General features: G+C 38.9%; 1 long non-coding RNA gene across 1 annotated transcript in view; it reads right to left on the bottom strand.

The window, feature by feature from the left end:
- LOC148051592 (uncharacterized) overlaps positions 1-8,360 on the bottom strand; it is a 62,283-nt gene extending 53,923 nt beyond the window's left edge. The window contains exon 1 of the long non-coding RNA XR_015699485.1: positions 7,868-8,360. This is a non-coding gene — a long non-coding RNA (uncharacterized LOC148051592). The remainder of the gene's footprint in view (positions 1-7,867) is intronic.
- Positions 8,361-12,871: the final 4,511 nt, after the last annotated feature.

Below are 12,871 nucleotides of genomic sequence, written 5' to 3'. Positions count from 1 at the left end.
TTTTTACATGCTGATGCGATTCACCTATTCAGACTTAAGGGGCTCACTTAGCAGGGCAACATAATTTTTCATCTTTCCTTTCTTCTCTTGTACTGGTAGCTTAAATTGATTGTTCAGTTCCAGTTCAAAACCAAATATTTTAAATACACATCTTGAGAGGATTTAAGCAAAGCTATTTCTGTCTGGTTACTATATATTTTCCACAGAAATTAGGAAAGCTCATTTTAAAATTCACAGTGAACTGTAGCTTTTCATTACTACTTTTTCTGGACTCTTAGATTTTTATTAATATCATAACTGGCAACCCTCATCAAGCCCCCCTGATTCTCGTGATTCTATTAAGAGGCATAAAGTACATCTTCAAAAGAATAGGAAGACAGAATTTATTGCTGTTAGAGAAACTGTTTTTAGGCAGGTGTTCTGTTTAGTTTGGTACCAGTAAAATGATTCATAAGCTTCAAAAATGGTTCCTGACATTTTCATAAAAGTAAAATTCTAAGTAAAATACAACAGGTGAACTAAAAAAGGACAAACGGGGATAGCAGATAATAAATAATATTGTTAGGTGGCTTTCTGAAAGTCTCAGATAATTGTTACTATGTTTGGAGTCTGCTGAGTAAGGCTGTGCATAAAGCAGATTTGAAAAAAAGATGTTCAGTGTTATGAACATGCATGTATGTGTGTATATGTACATCCCTGTATGTATCCTAATAGGGTTAATGGATTAAGTCTTGCAAAGAGCTGCATGTAGGCAGAACCTCAGATTTGTGATGCTGAAGTTGGTACTTGGGCTGGATGAAACCAATTCCAGGGCCCAAATAAGTACCTTTAAGAACTAGGTTTCACATATCTCTTATGATGATGCCATGACCACACAAAAATAATCTTCTGGAAATTATGAGAAACCTTTATTAAAAATGCTTCTTATTTTTAGTCTGAAATACTTGCAGGTATATATATCTTTCCTGCTTGTAGAGGAAAGATGAAATTACACCAGAACTTTGCTGAATATATCTGAAGTCTTTCATTCTCTTTTGCCTTGGAAGCCTGTTCTAGTTCATCCAAGCCTCAGGTACAGAAACGAATGTCCTGCTAGACTTCTGCAGAAATCTTGCGTTTTACTGCTTAAGACTACCTCCTTAACTGTGTAGAATGGATGTAACTCCAATGGTGCCATTTAACTTTTTACTGAAATGTTAGCATGTGTCCTCTGCTTAAAACCACTTTTGGGCTGTGCTCATACACTTATTTAGGTTCCAACTCTGTCCCCTGGACCGAAAGACTGCTCTGGTTCATCCGTCTTTGCTCCACTGAAGGATGAGGTTAACAGCAATTTGTTGGTGTTGGCATGCAACAGTGCTTCTCGAGCTTTCCTTCACCTTTCCTTTCAAGGAGAAAATGCTGAGGCTTTTGGTTATAGGGCCATAAACACATAAGAAAGTAGTTTTAAGTTAAAAGATTAAATAATTCAATGGTTAAGAGACAGGATAGGATTGTAAAGAAAGGAGGTAATGAAATAGTAAAAATTCAGGGGAAAGGTAGGATGCAAGTGAACTTGGGGGGACTGAAGTGACCCACTAGTGGAGCAGATGGACATCAAACTAAATGCGAACTGACTGGGCTGCATAAGTATGAGGGAAGTCTAAAACTGGGAAGGCAAATCCCAAATCACCCCTTGGCCTGGTGAGTAAAGCTGGAGGGCACAACTTGTGTTTGGGTGTGAGTAGGCAGTGTGTAGAAGAGGGACTAAGGGGAGACTGCTGCAGGAGCAATTGAAGCAATTACTGCTTGCAGTGTCTGGGACTGCTGTTCCCAGTGTTGATGGTTGTACCTACCACTGCTACCTAAACTAATTCTGGTGAAAAGTTTCTAGGATGAGTAAGTGGGCATTACTTCCTTTGATATTCCTTACTCTTCGTATTTGTCTATGCAACTAACACCAGACGTAGCAATGGGAGTGAGTGACTTTGTGATGCAGCATGACATCTATGCAGTAAGTAGCACTAGTCTGTAGATATGTGCTCTGTCCTGCGTGCATCTTGTACCTGTGCATGAAGAAAGGGCAAAGATTTAGTGTTTTTCCTGCTGTATCTGTCCTCTATCTCTAATGGTTCACACAAGCAAACTAAGTTTGGGACTACTCAACACTGGGCTTATTTGTCTGAAATGTGACAATATAAAAATGATTTTTTTTCTTACTGGACAGTGCTGCCTAATTACATATGTATCATGACATGTGTTTAGTGATAAATATAAACACTTTTTTGTACTACTAACCCTGCAAAGCAAGGGAAGAAGGAGAAATTGTATTTTCACTGAATTCCAATCAGCTACATCTACCTGAGGCATTACAAGTCTACGTGCCACTGAATTCTTATTACTGCTGACAGCATATCAACCAGAGGGATCAAGCTTGATTTTTCAGAGCCCAGGCTAGAATCTTGCTGGGCTAAAATCAAGAAATACCTTTCAAGTTGTAATCTCAATATAACTGACAAACACATAAGTCAGCCCTAAAGCACCAAATGTATGTACTTATTTTAGAGAATAAGATCACACTTTAAGACACTGAGGTTGATGTTGCCATCTAAATTAAGAGGCCAGGTTTGCTTAAGCAACTGGGATTTTGGTATTCTGAGGACACAGGTAGAAAAAAGATTAAAGAAAGGCAGGAAATCTTCATGGTCCCAGTCAATCAGGAATAAATTTGTCTCATTTCAAATCTGGGGATAAGTGTGACCCTAAGCTTTTGAGAGAGATACCAGTGAAACACCTGCCCAAGATGCTGGTGTGTGCTACCTTGAAGTGCAGCCTATGCACAATCCATTTCTAGCTACAGCTTAGATGAGAGGACACCAGATCAGTACAATATAAAGGACTAATTCTATACAGAAAAGGAATGGAAAAGAAAATTTTATTCCTGCGTCTTGCAAGCAATTAGCTTGGTTCCTGAGGAAGTAACACAATGTATAGTTCATCTCTTAATGCTGATCCACTATTGTCTTGAGGTATTGAGGGCTATGCAGACCTGCATGTTGTACATCTAACAGTTGAGGTGAAATTGGGCTTTGACCTAATAGAGAAGAAAACCTAGCAGATAGCCATGTTTCCAAGCCACAGGCTGGCTTCACTGGAAAGATAAATTAAATGTAACTCTCTTGTGCTAGCTTTTCTGCCCAAGAGCTATAGTGTTGCACATTGTTTTAGAAAGTGTTTACAGGCTGGGGAAATGGGCCAACAGGAACCTCATGAATTCAACAAAGGGAAATGCCAAGTCCTGCACCTGGGAAAGAACAATCCCAGGCACCAGGGCATGCTGGGGGCTGACCAGCTGGAAAGCAGAAAGGGCCCTGGGGTGTCCTGGTGGGCACCAGGTTGACCATGAGACAGCAATGTGCCCTTGTGGTAAAGAAGGTGAAGGGCATCCTGGGCTGCATGAGGAGTGTTGCCAGCAGGTTGAGGGAGGTGATCCTGCCCCTGTGCTCAGTGCTTGGTGAGGCCATGCCTGGAGCGTGGGGTCCAGTGCTGGGCTCCCCAGTACAAGAGAGACATAGAGCTATGAGGGAAGAGTCCAGTGAAGGACCACTAAGATGATGAAGGGACTGGAGCATCTCTCTTGTGAGGAAAGGCTGAGAGAGTTGGGACTGTTCAGCCTGGAGAAGAGAAGGCTGGGGGGCAATCTCATCAATGTCTACAAATACCTGAAGGGAGGGTGCAGACGAAATGGAGGCAGGCTCTTTTCAGTGGTGCCCAGTGCCAGGACCAGAGGCAATGGGCACAAACTGAAACACGGGAGGCTCTCTGTGAACAGCAGGAAACACTTTACTGTGAGGGTGACTGAGCACTGGCAGAAGTTGGCCAGAGAGGTTGTAGAGTCTCTGTCCTTGGAGATGTTAAAAAGCCATCTGGATGTGGTCCTGGGCAACTGGCTTTAGGTGGCCCTACTTGAGCCAGGGAGGTTGGACCAGATGACCTCCTGAGGTTCCTCCCAACCTCAGCCATTCTGTGAAGTTACACTGAAATGAAGCTTCTGCATATGCTTAGCTTCTAAGAAACAAGTGCTTTTAATGTTTTTCTGCTATGAAACTATTAAAAATACATCTGATTATCAAAATCTCTTGCAGGCTAAATAAATGCTAATTGGCACTGAATATTAGACAGAGTTCAGAGATGTCATGTTTTCCTGTTGTGCCAAAGCTATTAAAGTGGCACCTGAAACTAACTCCTCTAAACAGGCAGTCTTTCTGTGGCTTTACTGTAAGAAAGATAAAGTCCTGTTCTTCTAAGTTTGTTTATGGATTGCTGGTTTTAATAAAAAAAAAATCTGACTTTGCACAACTACTCTTCTTTAACATTCAGAGTTATAACTGGTTTGTGCTCTGTATTTAAAACAAAGTGCAGAAGACAAAAGTAGAAGTGATACCGGTATGGGGGGGGAATGATGCCTGCAGCTACAGCTATGATTTTTCCACTCAGTAAAGATTTTTGACCTAAAGGAATGAAGAGTAGGCAGATGCTCAGAGAACAATTGATAAGGATCTAGGAAGATTTTTAAGACCTGCAGCTCATGACACTAAAATCCTTTACAAACAGATTTACAATTAGCTGCTTAGCTATGTTCTGATGAGATTTCTGAGGACTCAAGGAATTCTTGGTGGTTCAGAAAGAGAACTTAACCTTCTCCTAACATGCCTCATGTTCTGTCAGCTATGCAGAGGCAATGGAAAACATTTGTCAAAACAGATGGCAGTGCTAGCCCCCCGCCATTGAATACAAACGGTAAGTTCAAGGTCCAGTTAATGGCGGGTGAGCCAAGAAACATTTGGAGATTTAGTTTAATGTTGAATATACCCCAAAGAATACACTATTACAATTCCAGGACCTCTTGGCTATGGCCTAACTCTGAATACTGCAAGAACAGTCATTTCATAGTTTACACTTCCAGCCAGAACTAAGAACTGCTGAGGTGCATGAAAACTAAGATGTAGCAGTTAACACAGCTTTCAAGATTTTTGAAAAGACATGTTTGACAGCTGGTTCAGTCCAGCAGAACACTTTTTGCCCAGTGCTGCATGGTAGTCTACTATGCTATTCAATTGCTTTTCATATACTAAAATAAATATTATCTTAAAAGTAATTATGTGTATAGAATATACTAAGAGACTAAATGTGAAAATATCTGGTTTTTCTATTAAGAAAATGCTGGCATGTTACATTAAAGTTTCGTAGAACAGTTAGGTAAAACGTGGAAACTATGATCTGTGTAGCTGAAGTGTTTGTAATTGCTGGTGGCATGACTACTAAAAGCAAAATAAAGTTGCAGAGATGTCTTACGTGCATCCAATGAAATAGATACTGGGGTAATTTGTGCTCATTAGGTTAATAATGAAAACAGCTCTTGCTAAGATTTAAACAATTCACTGTTAAATAAGCAGATGTTACTTGCCTGGGTTTGAAATATGAATGTAGAAAAAGCTCCTACAAAATGATTGCAATAGTGACATCAGTGCTTTATATTGACCCTAATCAAGATCCTAGTTAATTAATTATGTATTCTGTATGGGTGGTTTTTTCCTATGGAATGGATACAATAGAAGGATACAGTGCTACTCACTGCAATGCAGTAAGTGCAATCTTATACTGCACCATGTCTGTCTGTACTTATGCATCCCTTGCCTATATGTTAAGAATTAGGCATCAAAGACCAGGAGTGTAGCACTGTTGAAAACATAAATAACTTTAGTCTTCCACACGAGTTCCTGTCATCAGGTTCAGAATGTTTCTTCCCAGTCGTACCTTGCTGCACTCCCTTCTTCCTTCGGCACACTGCAGGGAATGGACAGCCTCAGCTTAAAGTCAAGAGCAAGGGCTGAAAGGTAACTAACATGCCTGATAGTTGTCAGACTGTCCTCAGCTTAACATTAATGACTTCATAAGGATTAGTTAAGGCTACCAGACCTACTCTTTTTTCTTCTGGAATTTCTTGAACCTACAGGATAGACTTTTAAACTGAGTGAAACCCAAGCTACTGTTAACTGTATCTTAAGATAAGCTGTTAAACACCCAGTGTTATTACTTTTTATTTATTTAAAGCTGTAAAGAAGTGTGTGTGCACTATCCCCTATGTAACTTCCATGTGAGTATGGAATGATGGCAGGTACTTAATTTCTATACCTCTGGTTTCAGATTGGACCTAGAGACCATACTTAAAATCCAGCTAATTTTATAAAGATGTCAAATTCCTCCTCCTCAAAACCCTTATGATCTTTATGCAACAAATTTGGCCAATATGTCACCATTATTTCCTGCAAAGCTATATTGGGAGATATGTGAAAAAAGCTGTTCGTTTTTTTCTTACGAAGTAGGCACTGAAGATCAGTGCAAGAGCAATATGCAGAATGTTAACACACCTCAATTGGCAGTAATATTTAACTTTTAAAACACTATGTTCCAAATAACTGTGGCAGATGTACAATGAAGTATCTAGAGATGTGGGAGGTAATCATTAATACTAAGGATCTTGAGGATCTTCTTGACAGATAACAGCTTGCTGTTGTGGCTGTCTCGGGAGGATCACTGTTACTTGGAAGCAGCACACTTCTATGCCTCTTTTCTTGACAGTACTTGGATTAATGAAGTCTGCTGTTACCTAAATACCTCTATAGACAAGAATCTATTTTGAAAATAGCTGTAGAGATCCAAATTGAATGGCAAAGAATTATGGTTGCCAAATTTTTTTACACAGGTATCTTTTTTTTAGCTGAGACTTTCACTGTGTAGTTTGACACTAACAAAAGACATTCCTGGATTGAAGCATTTGGAAACAGTGTAAGGGAATGAAGAAGGATGTACAAAACTAGAAAACAACTCCTTTATGTCTATCATTTAAAACAGGGAAAAAAAATCTAAGTAAATTGCGTTTTCAGAAGTCTAGCTAATGAACAATGTATTTCTTGGGTTTTTTGTATGTGTTCAGTACTGTACAAACAAAAGAAATGTTATTTTCCCTTAATACCTCTATAAACCTAGGTTCTTCCACTTTAATCTTAGTGACAATAATACAACATTTTATTTGATGATTTGGTGTGACTATTAATCCTGTGAGCTTAGATCATTCTGTTAAAGCACAATTGAAATGTAGCAACCTGCCTACTTTATTCTCCAAGTCAAATTTGTCCTCATTTGACAGGGCTCCTTTCTAATTTTGACTTATTAAATTCTGTGAGAAAGCACAAAGGTGGCCTCCTGTTTCTTATTACACAGGATCAACTGATCAGATAATCAAGGTCTGATAAAACATCTCAGTGAATGCAGCTGTATGCAGTAAGCATTACTGTTATTAGGCCATGTTAAAGTAAAAGTGCAATTCCCAGTTCCCTTGTAAACAGCATCCATGTGCTGTGCTTAGCAAGTACCTCTTTCTCCTGTGTCATTTCAAGCTGCTAAATGGTGTGATTTACTAACTGTTCTTGATAAATTGTGTTGGCATCTTGAGGACTGCATTCTAGCTTTCTTCCCTTAAAATACAGTCAGTTCTAAGAAAGCAGCATTATTCTCGTGAAAACAGCATTTCTATTTCTCTTGCATATTTATCCTCGGCATCATCTTACTGGGAACATGTTTAATCTGCCAGAAGATCTTCTGAACTCTGACTGCAAACCATTCTGCAGTCTAAATTTCTCATGCAAATCCATATGACTTCAGGTAGGTAGAGAACTTCAGGTTCTCTAAGCACGTTATCTGTAACCAACTTTACAGTTTTCTGGGCCTTATGACCGCTGCATATTCAAAGTGCTGTTTGCTTATTGTACTTGTCATCTAGTTAGACTGTATAACTTCTATTTAGGCAGTTTGCTTTCAATCTTACCTCAGTATTCACAACCTCATCTTGCTGAGAAGTCTTACCCAGGCTCCTTATCCTGAAAAGTTGGGGCTTTTTATTTGTTTGATTAACTTCCATGTCTTGCAAGCAATCCAGCTTTTGTTCAGTCGGTGTTTGGTGGGCTGGTGCATGCCTCTGCACTGCTTGGGTTTTCTTTAATCAACATATGGACTATAATATATTGTTTGTTTTGAATCTGATGTCATGGGAAAAAGTGTTGCTTGAGTCGGTATGGAAACTTGCCCGGATATGTTCAAGTTGTTTCTTCCTTGATTGTAGTATCTGCTTGAAACTTTTCACTTGCCTTCTAATGGTTATTCCTGCTCATCCCCAGGCTGTTTCCAGTCCAAATATAGTGCTACTCGATTGAAAAAATCCAAGAAGCAGTTCTTTTTGGCATGTGTTTAACAATCCCAACCAAATCCCTTCTCAAATGCTATGGTCTGGTTTGTCATAGAAGGTCACAGGCTTGCTAAGGCTGTCCCTCTGGACATTTCAGCGACTTCTGTGTCTGCACAGCTAGAAACTCAGCTGAAATCTGGAATGTTTTTCAAACCCTTTTTTCCCCTCCCTCTGAAGTCACTGTGAGGAAGCAGTGACCTAGGGTACCCTTGTGAAACTCCTATTGACCCGCAATTTGGAATGTGCAGCCAGTTCAGGGCTGTGCCCTGCATTGGGGTGCTGTGTTTGGGGGGTTTTTTGCACTGGAGGAGCCTTTCAGATGATATTTAGGAATGACTTTAAAAGCACAGCCAAAGTGATTTTATTTGCTTGGCTGCTTAACTAAAGAACATTAGTCAGGGCAAACTAATGTAACTCCGCTGATATTAATAGAGCTGAGTTACAACAACTGAAGAACAAGCCATTAAATTCTAGGGAAATTATTAGACAAGCTGAGCTTAAAAGGCTCTAATGTTGTCTTAGAGTGTATAAATAGTGTTAAGTGTTTAATACCCAACTAATTTCCAATTAGCTTTTTTCTTTCTTGTTAACTTTTCTATTATACTTTTTGCTGTTGATGTCATAGTTTTGCTGTAAGAAAACCACAGAGCTCTGTTCAAGATAAGGCTGTCCTGAGCTGTACCTTCAGATGTGTAGTACCTGCTCAGGACAAGAGGCTCAGCAGGCTTCAGGGCTTGTGTGTTCGTCTTGAAACATTCAGAAAATCAAAATGTAACAGTTTCTGTTTTGTAAATACCAACTGGTATTGTTCTGTAACTCTTAACCCAACTGGTTAAGAATGGATTTTCCTGGGGACAAAAAAGATACTGTTCTAACTTGAGGGTTGTCTCACTGCCAGATTTCAAGCTCCTGTTATAAGTCATTATGGCTCTTCAGAAAACAGATGAAAAATATGAATGTTGGCAAAACCATCCTTCACTAAGTTTGTTCCAAAAAAGGCTGAACTATTTTCTATCAAACTTTAAAAAAAAAAAAAAATCCAGAGTTCAAGAAGAAGAAATTTCCACCTGGCTGGTTGAAGTTTGACATATCTGAAAACTAAAGTATGTAATGAAATAATTAGTCAGATTGAACTGTCAGTATCACAATGTGCTCACCTTTTAAAAGTCACAAAGACTCTAAAGGGAAGGGTCAAGATATGTCCATTCTGTTTCTTTCTAACAAAAGATACCTTGGTAGACAAACAAGATCCTGGAACAGAACTGGGTGCTATAGGACTTTATAAGTGGGTTCCACTGGTGGAGTTGAATAGTGTGTGTAGTATTTGTTTATTAGCTCCTTGGATGCTATTGGAAGATAGGAAAAAATGTTTTTAGATTGTATATATTTTTTAAAGATACAGAAAAAATTCTGGAAAGTGTAATCAATGCTTTTAATGTTAAGTTTGCTTAACATTTTCCAGGATGTTTCCCAGCATGTAGCCAATTTGTCTGGCAGTTATTAACTATTAAAAGAAATTTCCTTACTGTTTCACTAAACAAAAAAAACCCCATCCATTACAGGACAGTGGTCATGTTTTGCAAGTGCTACAAAATATTTTCTGGCATTCTAGGTTGTGTTGCATGCTTTCTTATTTTCATGTAAATTGACTTTGTTCATACTCTCGAAAGTGGTGTTTGTAATTATTTTTTAACATGTTATGGAGTTAAGTCTACCTCAGTGTCATCTGATTAACCACTCCTATTTTTGTTGGCATTAGAAATATCGCATAATGTGGTTGGCTGAGGAACTACATGTAGGGAGATCTTTGGTTGCTTTTAGCTGGCTTTGGAGGAACTGCTCGAGACTAAAACCAAAACAGTGAAAGGGGGGTAAGAGATCCTGGCTTTTCTCAGGCAGTACTCATCAGAGAGGGCAAGTGTGTAACTTCACCAAAGCATTAAAAATGTGCTTATATATTATTGAAATAATGCATATTCTACTATCTAAAGCACTTTGGACGTGAACTCAACAGGGAATTAGGTTATAAAACAAACATAGAGACCTTGTTGAAGTCAGTCTCTTCTGGACACTCTTAAGTTGCAATGATGATGGCAAAATTAATTCATCTACAAATGGACTCAGAATAAACTACTTGAATGCAATCTTCCTTTTATTCAGAAGCTAGGATAGTGCTTTTTTTAGCTTGTCTCATCTATTGCATTTCCAGGCCGTCTATCAACACAGTTATCCCTTTAGCTGCTCCTACCTATATGATGATTAGAGAGAAACCAGGAGCCAGGCAGAGAATATATGGACTATTGACATATGTCTGTTGCCTTCAATGGTTTTCATTCAGAAAAAAGCATCTTGCCCTTAGCAACACCACTTGGCCATGACAAATGTGCACATATTCTGACATTCAAACTGAGGGATCATGTCCTGAGATTTCTTCTTAGTTACTAGTCTGTATGACCAGTGTTTTTAAAATAGTGAAGGCGATATTCAGGATATTTTTGCTATTTATAATTCCTATTGTTGCAACTCTCTGGAGATGATTAGATTGGATGACTTCAGTGGTGTGATAGCTATTGATATAAATAACTTTCCAGAAGATTTCCTTATGACTTCAGAACAAATTAGCCAGTAAGAAAAACATTTTTGAAGGAGTTTAGTTCCCTGAGTTTATTTTCTGAAAACCACACTAGGCACTGACCTGCATACAGACAAGCTAAAAATATTTAAAAGTTGATCTTTAAGTGCCTAGGCTTTTCATAAAAAAACCATCAATTATTAAACACCTAGGTCCCATTTTCAGGAGTCTCAGGCTCCTCAGTTTCTTAAGCATTTTGGAATATTGTGCTTTCTGAGTTTAGAAAAAAATGGAAGTAATGCTCACCTAGATGAAAGCCAAAATAAGCTGTATGTATTCATCAGATCAGAAACAAATAGTGTAGTTCAGTGAATAGCTGGGGAAATCTGGCCAAGGGACAGATAATTACCCGAAACTCTCCACTTATTTGAAGCATACCTAAAGGTCTGCTGTTGGAAAAGGTCTCTCCTGTGAGAGTTCCAGTGTTTCCTGGTTTCAGCCAGGAAAGGAATAGTGGAAGAAGTGCTTCTCACTCTATTTTGGTACTTCAGCTTCTGATCCCTGAAGAAGGGAAGCAGAGGCGTGGTGTGTTTGAAAATAAATTAGCAAACTTCTATTTGCTCTTTCATGTGGGTTTACTTCATTCCATGCTTTAGCTGCAATTTTAAGTCACGTTTTTGTGGACTAATGCTGAGGAATTGTTTCAGTCTTCCCTAGGAGGACGAAAGATTTTGGGCAGTCCAGAGGGCTAAACTAAAAGGTAAACCTATTTGTCATTCTTTCCTTTTCTAAATCTGAGTTCATGCACCCAAATGCTCAAACTTTGTGTGTGTGTATACAAGTACAATTTGGATGACCTCCTTAGATTACCTGTGAAAATTGGAATTCTCAGACATGATTGTTAATTGACTGAGACACCTTGGATGTCGTAAGAATCTGCCCCTACAATTCAAGGATTTCATCAGAAGAGACTTGCTTTACTTAGCAACAGAAAACACTGAAAGTCTGACGTTCTCACACTTGTGTTTTTCAATTGTATGACTTTGTATGTGGAAAGCTGCTTCTAGCCCATAATAGGTGTGCAGTTAGCATCCTATAAAGATTTGCTTGATTTATTGAAGAGACAAATACTACTATGGCAGCAAAACATTCAAGGTGTTGTTTGAAGTAACTGCAACTATTTACCTTAGCAGAATGAAGTTAGCTAAACATTATTCCAATATGAAATGCTTGTTGTACCGTGGCATGCTGTTTGCTACTTGGAAACACAGATGTTCCTCAGCTCGGTAGTGTTCCATGCACCTCAAAACTTTCCTCTGAGTGACAGCCCTGCTTTTCTTGGAGAATATTTTAGAAGTGTTTCAGAGCCATCTAAAATTGGAAACCTCCAGAGAATGAGCTAATCCCCTGGTCAAGGAAATATGAATATATTTGAAATTGAGTAAAACCTCTGAGACGTGCTGAAGTCACCTAATGCTAATCAGTCAGCAAGACTCTGCAGAGTGGGAACAAGGCTGGCACCGTGTGTAGCCTGGTGCCAAGGGAGTACAATCCTTGCCTGTCACGGTAAAAATCAGTGTGTTGCTTAAGGTAAAGGAACTGCAATGGACCTTTCTGCAAAACAGTTATTCTTACTCATCTGCATAATGAAAGTGTAGAGGGTTACTTAGTATATTTACAGTGAAGTAAGTATTGTTGTGCTGAATTGGATCAGTGGTATGTTACCGTAGATGGTGGTGGCAAGTAGCAAATGCTTCTGAAAAGTGTAGGAAATGCAATTGTAAGATCATGTGCAACAACCTACTCAATGGGAATGGTTTCCCTTAATTACAGACTGCTTATAATTTGGAATGGTAGACTTGCATCTCTTCAAGAATCTCTTCTTTCTTATTTCCAGTTTAATCTAGATGATATTGCTAGCCCTGATGTAAACACTGGAGGATGCAAGCTTAACTGGGGGAAACAGGGAAGCTTCATTTTGCAAGATATTATACATACTAAAAACCAATCCTTAG

This window comes from Nipponia nippon, unplaced genomic scaffold (genome assembly GCF_047370975.1).
Source record: "Nipponia nippon isolate SJK-2023a ecotype South Korea unplaced genomic scaffold, ASM4737097v1 scaffold_6, whole genome shotgun sequence".
Taxonomy (NCBI): domain Eukaryota; kingdom Metazoa; phylum Chordata; class Aves; order Pelecaniformes; family Threskiornithidae; genus Nipponia; species Nipponia nippon.
The sequence above is the reverse complement of the archived record's forward strand: the minus strand, read 5'-3'. Positions and strand labels throughout refer to the sequence as shown.